The 10,422-nt window shown below is 41.5% G+C and overlaps 1 long non-coding RNA gene across 1 annotated transcript; it reads left to right on the forward strand.

Moving 5' to 3' along the window:
* The first annotated feature begins 3,679 nt into the window (after positions 1 to 3,679).
* LOC144236872 (uncharacterized) lies at positions 3,680 to 6,331 on the forward strand. The gene is made up of 3 exons (XR_013336672.1): positions 3,680 to 3,795; positions 4,750 to 4,812; positions 6,244 to 6,331. It is a non-coding gene; the product is annotated as an uncharacterized LOC144236872 (long non-coding RNA).
* Positions 6,332 to 10,422: the final 4,091 nt, after the last annotated feature.

Genomic DNA, 10,422 nt, shown 5'->3' on the forward strand with positions numbered 1-10,422 from the left:
CTATGCTGCTTCTCTTTATGATCTTGTTTCCTCTACACTGATGTCTCTCAAATGTCTATTTCCAACCCAGACCCTGCCTTGAATGCCAGTCTTGCATATCCAGCAACCTATTCAGTAGCTCATAGGCACTTCAAACATCATGTGCCTCTAGCCTGCTGCTGCTGTCAACCTGGTCCAAAACACCATAGTTTCTAACTAATGCCAGCAGCATCCTAACTAGCTTTCCTGTCTCTACTCCTGTACCCCTATAGTCTATTCTTAAAGTAGTGTTGCCTGAAACTCATCTCTTGGTGGGTAATGAGCCAAGACAGAACCAAGCCAAAGAATAGGAAAAGGAAGGATTTTACTTGAAACAAGTAAAGGAGAACACCAGGGATATTTCCCAAAGCTGTGTCTCCTGAAACAACAAAACTGGGGAAATTTCAAGCTAAGCGTTCATGCATGTTTATGAAAGGGCTTGTGCAATGGGGATTTCAGCATGGAACTGGGGCAAAGTCATCTTAAGGTGACAGAGTCCAGGTCGAAGTCATGAGGGCCAGCAAAGGTCAACATCAATTCTTCAGACTTAGTTGTCTGGTATCTGAGTGCTCAGAGGGGTTTAGATCCTGCAAAGATAACTCAAGAATGCACTTCAGGTCAATCTTCACTTTTGAGCCAGCACTGGGAGATTTACCCCTGATTTATTGTCCCTGATATGATTAGGCTGTCTCATCGCCTGATAGTGGCTATTTGTTCTTGCATTCTTTTGTTCCCTTAGAATCATAATCTACTGGGGTCAATTCTTCTACAATTTCAACATATCCCAGGAAGTTCCACAAGAAATCTGCTTTGGGCAAGCAGTGCCTGTCTGGCATCGGTCACCAGATGGCTGGGGGCCTAAACTGACTTTTCCTATGGCAGGGGAGCTATGCCTGTCTTTCTTTTTCAGGGGACCCCTAACTTTCTGCTTACCATAGTAGTCAGAGTGATTCCTTTTATGCATATAGATCATATCCTGGCTGTGCCTAAAACCCCAGCTTTTCTTCATCTTGGAGTAAAAGTCCCAGTTTGATGCTGCTGCCAAGGCCCTCTCCCTGTCCCTGGGTCACTTCTCTCCAGCCACACCGGCTTCCTTGCTGTTTCTCACCAGGCAGATCCATTCCTGCCTCAACACCCTTGCACTATATGTCCCTTCTCTTCATGGTGATCTTTTCAGACCCATATGACTGAGCTCCCTAAGCTGTCTGCTCGGATGTCACATCGCGTGTGAAGCCTCCACTGGCCACCTCCATTTCCCCAGTGGTGTGGCATAACTCCCTTTCCAGCTTTATTTCCCTCCTTAGCCCCTCTAACATTTGTCAAAAAGAAAACCAGTCTCAAAACGGAGTTGCTTATGCTAGGCCAAGTCGCCAAACTGGGGCTTAATATCTAACCTAATTGCAGTTTCAACCATCCTCAGAAACAAAGTCTTAGCAGGTCACTTAAGGAATTTTAAGTTCAGCAACAGTGAGGTAATCAGTTGTGTGGTCCTCTTTCAGAAGATGAGATAATCTTCCCCTTGGGGGTGGGGGGAGTGACCTTGCCTGAAGCAATCCTTTCTTTTCTTTTGTTAATAACTTCTTTGCCCCACCCTCCTTCCTATAAAAACCTTCCACTTTGTACAACTCCTTAGAGCTCCTTTCTATTTGCAGATGGGATGCTTGATAAATGAATTGCTTAACAAAGTCCATTAGATCTTCAAATGCACTCAAATCAGAGGAATTTTTGTTAACACCTTCTAGTGTGTATGTAGGACATACATATTTGTATATTGTCTCTGCCTTGATCCTCTAGTGTGATAACTCCTGAGGTCAGGGATTTCTGTTTTCTTCATGACTGTATTTGTAGGCCCCAGAAGAATGTCCTGCAAATGTAGCTGATTAGTAAATTATCTATCTGTCTATCTATCATCTATCTACCTATATATGTATCTGTGAGAGAGAGAGAGAGACGGAGAGAACGTGTGTGCGAGCAGGGGAGATGTGTAGGGGGAGAGAGAAAGAGAGAGAATCTTAAGCAGGCTCCATGTTCAATGCCCATCTCAGAGCCTAGTCAGACAAGGGGCTTGAATCCCGAACAGGCTCCAAGCTCAGTGCAGAGCCTGACGGGGGGGNAACCAACTGAGGCACCCATGCTCCCCAAGTAAATATTTATTGAGTTACAAGAAGAAATCAGGTTATATCTGGTGTACATGGCCAGCCAAATTGTAATAAATTTTTGGAACCAAGAATTAATCCAGTTGCCTTTCAAGAATGGCTTTTCAGGAGTCAGTTGCTTTTCTTCAGTTTTTTATACTAACGATTAATGAAGTTTCGATTGTAAATCATGCTGTAAACACCATTCTATAAGTTATGATAATTTTAGTAAATCTGTGTAATAGTAAATACTAATGAAGTCAGTTTTCCTCTAAAGCACTGATGATAATTTAAATTCCATTTGTACATTTTCTTGTGTTGTAAGAAATTAAAAACATTTAAAATGTTATTTTATATAATAATGTATTGTATGCATAATGAAGTATTTATAACTTTCTACTCTTTGTAAATATATTTTTAGAAAAACACGTTTTTTAGGAAACAGTCTCAAAGCTCTTGAAGCCAGAGAATAATAGACAAGCTAATATTGCCCTCTAGTGGAACACATGAAACATGCAACATTGGAATCTGACATTCTTAGATGAAAGATTCCGTTATTTTAGTCCAGGCAATGCCTAGGGTTTGGATGTTTCCATTTTATCGTCTGTCTTTATTGTGTTGAGTTAAAAAATTGTATTTAACATTTAAAAACCAAGTCATTACGTAAAAGACTTGAATAAGTAATGTATAAAAACAATATATGACCAAATCAATTTTTTAAAAAGGTGTTCACATTTCATTATCATCAGCAATCAAAAAATTAAGGGTAGTATACTTTTTTCATGTATAAAATCAGTAAAAAGTTTGGGAAGAAAGTGAAGGTGTGAGCAAAGAAGCATTTACATTGTTGTTGGGAGCATAATTTGATACTAGGTTTGTTATACCCAGATCGCAGTATCCTCACCGACCAGAGACCACCAGGGAGACCGAGTCACGCATGCAAAGGCAAAGGGCTTTATTACGGGCTCGAGCTCGGGCTCACAGACTTCACCAGCGCGTGGATCTGTGCTGAGAGCCCCAAACAAGGGCAGAGTAGGGTTTTTATGGGGTTTGTGACGGGGGAGTTACAGAAGTTGTGACATGGGAACAGTGATCCAATCATAATTATACAACATCATTGACAACGGATTTGACCATACACATTGTCTAGAGTATTCGTTACTTTTGGCGGGATCCAATTACAACGTTTAGAGTACCTTTAAATTTAACCAATCACAGAGCGAGCCTAGGGTCTTATTCGGCGACTAACGGGNTTTAGATGTTTAGACTTGTGCCCTTACAGGTTCTTAACCTGGGGTCAGTTGCAAGGGATGAAGTTTTGAAGAGCCAAAAATTAAGTCCTCCATTAAGAGAAACCTCAGGCTGCACGTAGCCCCAGTCCCAGTCCCAGGAAAAGCCTCAGACTGTTCAAGGCTAAAGCCATCCTCAGACCGCCCTCAGTTCANTCTCTCGAACTCTGGGCGTTTCAGTTTCCCTATAATTGCATGCAAACTTCTGTGCGGATTTGTCTTTTGTTTTCTGAGGAGAGATGAAAATGCCATTGGATTCTCAAAGGGACCCATGCTCTCAAATGTTAAAAACAAACGCTTAATTTATTTCTGGGAGTCAATCTGGCAATTTGTGCCCCTCAAAAAGGTCACAGGTAAGTGAATTCCAGCATTATTTTGAATGCTTAACAAGTACAAACCACCTAAATGTTCAACAATAAAGGAATTCCAAATAAATCGTATTCCAGCCCTAGGATGGAGTCACTATGGCTGTTGGCAATGGAGGTGTGGAATTAATGACTCCTTCACTTGCAAATTCCATTAGTAAAGGAACTAGTAAGGGAGGCCAGGCAGGGAAACAACAATTCCTGAGCCTGATTTTTAACATTTTTTTAAACTGCAAGTTACGAAACAGAACTTTTCCAGCACAACGGTACCATTGAAAGCCTTGATTAGGTCTGTCCATCTTTCCGTGTGATATTTGTTTTAGGCACAAACCTGCCTTCTCTGTCCTTAGCAGGAGTGGGGGATGGAGAGGGGACGCATTATAGTATCGTGAGAACACTGCATTACTTGTGGAGATAAAATTCCTACCCCGGAGCAATCCTGACTTTGGAACACAATGAATGCAGCTGTTACAACTAATGAAACAGCTACTGATAGGGCAGGATCTTCAAGATACAAGGTAAAGAGAGAAAAAAAACCCTTCCAGGTGCAGGACTATCTTTGGTGTGAGTTTACAGGTGTCTTTGTTTCTAATTGTGGAGCCTAAAAACCCTGGCAGCAGGGGTTGCCTCCGGGGAGGGGAAGTGAGTAGCTGGGAGGCACAGAGGGAGGCCTCCTTTATTATTACTACAGATCTTTTGTGCAGGCAGCCCTTCCCCCATTAAAAAAAAATTCTGTGTCTGGATCACTTCTTCAAATAACACAAACAGAAAACCAATAAGAAAAATCTACCTGAAGAGAATTTTGTCATAACGAAAACACCTCCCAGCCTCAGAGTTTTGGCTCCTTTGTTTTGAGCAACATCAAAATGTTCACGTATGTAGGTGAAGCTCTTTGTTAGGCTTTTGGTCAAGCTGTGTCCTGTTTTCTATTTTCTATTGCAGGGTTTCTGAAATATCACCTTGTCAATGGAGTGACTGTGAGCTGAACTATTAATTGCAATAGATGTAAGTGAAAAATTTAGGACATTAATGTGGCGTTTCTATAAAAAAAGAATAGAATTCTAGAAAGATCTACTCTATCTGTAGGAAGGTCAGATCCTTTCTGTTATGTATAGAATGTTATACATTCGTGCCCAGAACAGACGGCTTGCATTGCGAAAAGACTGACAACCAGAGTTATAATTAGGTCTTGCTTATTTCCTTTGGAGTTTATGGTCCAGAAAACTTATGGGAATGATGAGCATCTTATAACCTTCTGTTCTGGGTTGAATTGTACAACCCCCTCCCCCCATATGTTGAGGTTCCAAGTGTCCTTGCAGATGTAATTAAAGATGACATCATAGTGGAATTATTTGGGCTCTAGTCCAGTGTTACTGTGTCCTTGTAAAAAGGGAAAATTTGGACACAGACATGCACACAGACAGAACGCCATGTGAAGGCAGAGACGGGGATGATGGTCCTATAGGCAAGGGATGCCAAAAATTGCCAGCAAAACACGGGAAGCTGGGGAAGAGGCCTAGAACAGATTCTTCCTCATGGCCTCAGAAGGAACCAACTCTGCTGGGACTTTGATTTTGGACTTCTAGCTTCCAGAACTGTGAGGTGGTAAGTTTCTGTTTAAGCCATTTGTTTGTGGTGCTTGGCTGGGAGCACCCGTGGCCAATGAATATACTTTCCAATCCAAGTAGAATCAAACAGTGAAATACACCTGGAGGAGAGAAGGCAGACAACTCATGAGTGGCCAAAGCATCCCCTCATTTTAAAACTGTATAACTTTTTTTAATGGTACAGAAGACTCTGTGCAAATAGCGAATCTGGTTCTAGAGAGAATCTGTTTCCCAAGCATCAAGAGTTTCACAAGTGTTAAGTGACTGAGTAGTAGCCACACTTGCCAGCCCTGGGCACTGGGTGCTTCACTCCCATTATCTGTAATCCTCCCACCAAGGCCTACCGTTGATATAATTCTATTCTACCTACAAGGAAATGGAACCCCAAAGGAATAAGTGATGATTCCAAGGTGGCGGAGGCAGGTAGTCATTGGAGTTCAAGATTTGGACCCAGGTTTGATAGACACTGTCAGATTCAGAATTGCTAGCCTGTAAATTCATCAACTGTGATTCAAGATTTTATTCCAACTCTTTTTTGAAGTGTGCAGGATTTTCCTACTGTTTTAGAGAAAATGTGGGAGGTGGCAAAGATGGCACTGGGGACAGGCTGAATGGGGGTTCAGTCTCTGGAAACTCAACAAAGAAACTATTGACTCTGTGTGTGAGTGTGTGTGTGTGTGTGTGTGCGCGCACGCACGTGCACCCAGTAGATGGTGGTAGTGTGAACTTATAGAAACAGGGAGAGGCACCTCTAATAAAACTGATGTTATTTTGTGAGACTGAAGAATATAGTCACAATTCTATAATCTTATTTTTTCATCATTTTAAGGATGGAAGGAAGGTTCTACTTGAGGACATCCTCAGTGGCATCTGGTGATTTTGTAACCTGAAGTCAATTTATCAGATCAAGTTGACTTTCCTGGGTGAGAAATATTATTTTCTTTTCCATTTACTTGTACAGAATCTTTGGATTGCTTGAAACTTCTAAAAATTTTATGGTGGCAAGCTAACTGCAACCTGACACTTTTGCACAAGATTCTTACATAATGTTAACATTTATAATTTAATCAAATCCATCTATGACATTTGACTATATGAAAATGATACATAAATTATAATACTTAGTGAATGTTTGAGGACTAGAATAAATAGCTCTCCATCTGGGCACATCTGTTACCCCCCTCCACAAGGTAAGAGAAAACTTGCTTTCCTTTTTTTTTTAACATATGCTGGCTGCATTTTAAGGTAGAATTTCATTTAAATGCAAAACATTGTTATTTTAAATATGAAATGAAATCTCATTTACTTTCATCATTTGTTATGCTTCCTAATTTAATCCTGTAATCTATTGGTACCTTTCCCTTATTTGTGGATAGTTAGTAAGGTTAAAAAAAAAGACAGGTGGAGTCTTAATTTAGACTTTTTTCACTTCTACATACATTGAAGTCTAGCAAGTTTGCATAACACCTGATAACAGTGGAACATTTACTCACAATCCTTTCTCACATATATTGAGAGATTTGTAAAATGTTTTTGCCCCGAAAACATAACTTCTGGGCATTATTTTTTTCTTTGTTTTTATTATATAACAGCATATATGAATAAAAATGAGAAGCTATTGAAAGCCATTTCTCTGGGGAGCAGAGAGTTTCTTTATATCACTTTTACAATAGCATTTCTTGCCCTGTTTTTTTTTTTTTTTCCCAGGTGTGTGATTTCTAGTTTAGTAATACAAGTTCTCTGATGAACTGTCTAGGGGCCTATAGCCCTGTCCTATCTTTGGCCTGCCCAACTAGTTATTGGCCTTGCAGCATGACAAAGTGTTTTAAACAAACTTCCTCTGTTCACCCGGGCTCACTTTCAAAGAGCTGTGAAACCAATCCAGGCCCAGATGGCCGGGTCTCACCAGCCTTCCCAGCCTGCTGTAACTTGCACCGCTGCCGCCATTTTCCACAGTGAGATAGATGGAGAAGAAAATAATATTAATCTTCAAGAAGAGAATTCACGCCTTATTGGTCTCAGAGAACCTATCATTTAAAAACAATTTACCGCCTCAAACGGGGCGCCATTTTAGAGAAACATGAAACAAAACAGAAGAAATCTGTTTTGTAATGATCCAACCGGCTGGTTCCAACAAAGGCACTATATTGAGTTATCAGTTCGCTTGTGTTTTAGAAACACCACTAAACCATGTTGTGTCTGAAAACAGGAAAAAAACCAGGAGAAGACCAGTGTCAAGGTCCTTTTCTCTTTAAGCGGTTGTCATTTATTGCCTAACTCACAGTTTTCTATTTTCTTTTAAAAATATCTTTTTAATGTTTATTTATTTTTGAGAGACAGAGACAGAGCATGAGCACAGGAGGGCCAGAGAAGGAGAGAGAGACACAGAATCTGAAGCAGGCCCTAGACTCTGAGCTGTCAGCACAGAGCCCAATGGGGGGGCTTAAACCCATGATTCATGAGATCATGACCTGAGCCGAAGTTGGACGCTCAACTGACTGAGCCACCCAGATGCCTCCAGTTTTCTTTACTAAAGCAAGTTACTATTATTGAATTGTGTACTTCATTAAAAATAGAAACTGGGATAGAAATGATTAAGTTAACTGTATGAAATATTTCCTAATTTCCTACTGATAAAAGCTGTGCCCAGCAACCTTGAACATGAGCACAGTTTTGGGAAAAGTAACTCAAACAGTCATTTTTGGGGTGTCTGGGTGGCTCAGTCAGTTAAGCGTCCAACTTTGGTTCAGGTCATGATCTCTGACTTCTCCAGGAGAGAAACTACCATGCAGTTGCAGGGCTGAGGGCAGGCCATGGTAAGATGGGCCATTCTGGAATAAAGATTATTTTGAGCTGAAAACAATTAAGACCCTGTGGGCTCAAGAGAAACTTCTGCCCCTTTTTTAACTACATAGAATAATCTATTCTTTTTTTCTTTTATTGTTTATGTATTTGTTTGTTTATTGAGACCGAGGTAGGGAGAGCACGTGTGAACAGGGGATGGGCAGAGGGGAGCGAGAGAGTATCCCAAGTAGGCTCCCCGCCCAGTGTGAAGTCTGATGTGGGGTTTGATCTCACAACCCTGAGATCATGACCTGAGCAGAAATTAAGAATCAGACACTTAACTGACTGAGCCACCCACTACATAGAAGAATCTAAATTTGGGTCTTTCCCAGAATAAAGGTTATTAGCAGAGATAAATTTTTATCTGAGTGACACATCTGTGTGGCAAGACAAACATTCTAATTACCAAACATCTGCCCCTCTTCTTATCCCCCTATGAAGTGCATTCCTTTCCTCTGAAATTCCAGACCCCCGCCCCTGTGTCCTTCGTTCAGGATGACACTTATACCTCATTTTGTCTGTCTTTCAGTCTCCATGTCTGTGTGGATTCCCTGTATGTACACTATTACATTTGATTTTCACCTGTTAATCTGTCTCATGCCCATGTGATTTAGTCCACCTGGAGGGACCCTTGAAGGGGACAAGAACTCTTGCTCCATGATAGACTTAACAAAGAAGAATCTATTCTCTCACTTTTGTTTTCTGTTGGTAGAGGTTATCACATCATTAATAATATTTATTACCAAATTTCATCCATAAAAGTGTTATGTGGAGTATAGGACTATTAGGAATTAGGATTATATTAGGAGTTTTATAGAATTTTTAGTGATTTTTTTCCAAGAAGATAGATAACTAAGCCACATGGAGTTTAGGCAGACTGTCTATTCTTTTGTTTTTTTTTTGTTTTTTTTTTTAATTTTTTTTTTAATGTTTTATTTCTAAGAGAGAGAGAGACAGCGTGAGCAGGGGAGGGTCAGAGAGAGAGGGAGTCACAGACTGAAACAGGCTCCAGGCTCTGAGCTGGCAGTCAGCACAGAGCCCGACGCGGGGCTCGAACCCACGAACCGCGAGATCATGACCTAAGCGAAAGTCGGACGCTTAACCGACTAAGCCACCCAGGCGCCCCTATTCTTTTGACTACAAATGGATTATGTACTCATTAAGAGGTTTGAGAAGAGTTTTATTAAGCATGCTTTTTCTTTTTTCCACTTAGAGCCTCCTAAAGCATTATTGTAACAAGGGTATTTTACCACAGTTCCTGTTTGTCCCTGGGAGTCCAAAGTCCAAGTCTTTACTAGGGGGCTCATTAGTGTCTGGGATGCTGAAGGTGAGGCTGCACTAAAGAGTTACTTAGAGGGGCGCCTGGGTGGCTCAGTCGGTTGGGCAGCCGACTTCAGCTCAGGTCATGATCTCACGGTTCGTGGGTTTGAGCCCCACGTTGGGCTGTGTGCTGACTGACAGCTCAGAGCCTGGAGTCTGTTTCGGATTCTGTGTCTCCCTCTCTCTCTGACCCTCCCCTGCTCACACTGTATCTCTCTCTCTCTCTAAGAAATAAATTTAAAAAAAACATTAAAAAATTAAAAAAGAAAAAGAAGATGGATGCTCATTTACCTGTGAGACCGAAACACATCCTCATCTAAGATCTTGGGAGGTAAGATACATAACCATCTCCTTGGTTGAGGTAGAAGATATTCAAGACCACGACTCCCCTGATTCAGGGAACTTGGGGGGATGAGAATTCTTCCTGTGGGAAGGAAGATATTTGGAATGAAGGGGCTTAAAGAAGCGTCTGCACCAGCTCAATGGTAACATCTCCCCTCCCTTGTGCTTTCTGAGGTGTCTGGACAGGCTTGTACTGTCTAGTGAGCTAGTCCTGGGCCACCAAATAGTGGTAAAGGGGAGGGGAGGCCTGTCCAACCACCCCCTCCTGGCCTCCAGGGAGGAGAGGGCTGTAACCTTTCCAGGGGATTATGTCAGAGTTTTGTAGGGGAAAGTAGAGGAATTGCAAGAACCAAGGAAAGCCCACCCTAAAACCAGGCAGTGTCAGACTGTCCTATGGTGCTGAGAGCATCTGGAGAGGATTATGGGAGATGTCACCAGAAACTAATTTTCTAGTAACCCTGCTGACATCTAGAGGGGCAGGGATCAGTGCAAAATCCTATGT

The sequence above is a fragment of the Crocuta crocuta genome, unplaced genomic scaffold (assembly GCF_008692635.1).
Source record: "Crocuta crocuta isolate KB4526 unplaced genomic scaffold, BGI_CrCroc_1.0 scaffold226, whole genome shotgun sequence".
NCBI classification, from domain to species: Eukaryota; Metazoa; Chordata; class Mammalia; order Carnivora; family Hyaenidae; genus Crocuta; species Crocuta crocuta.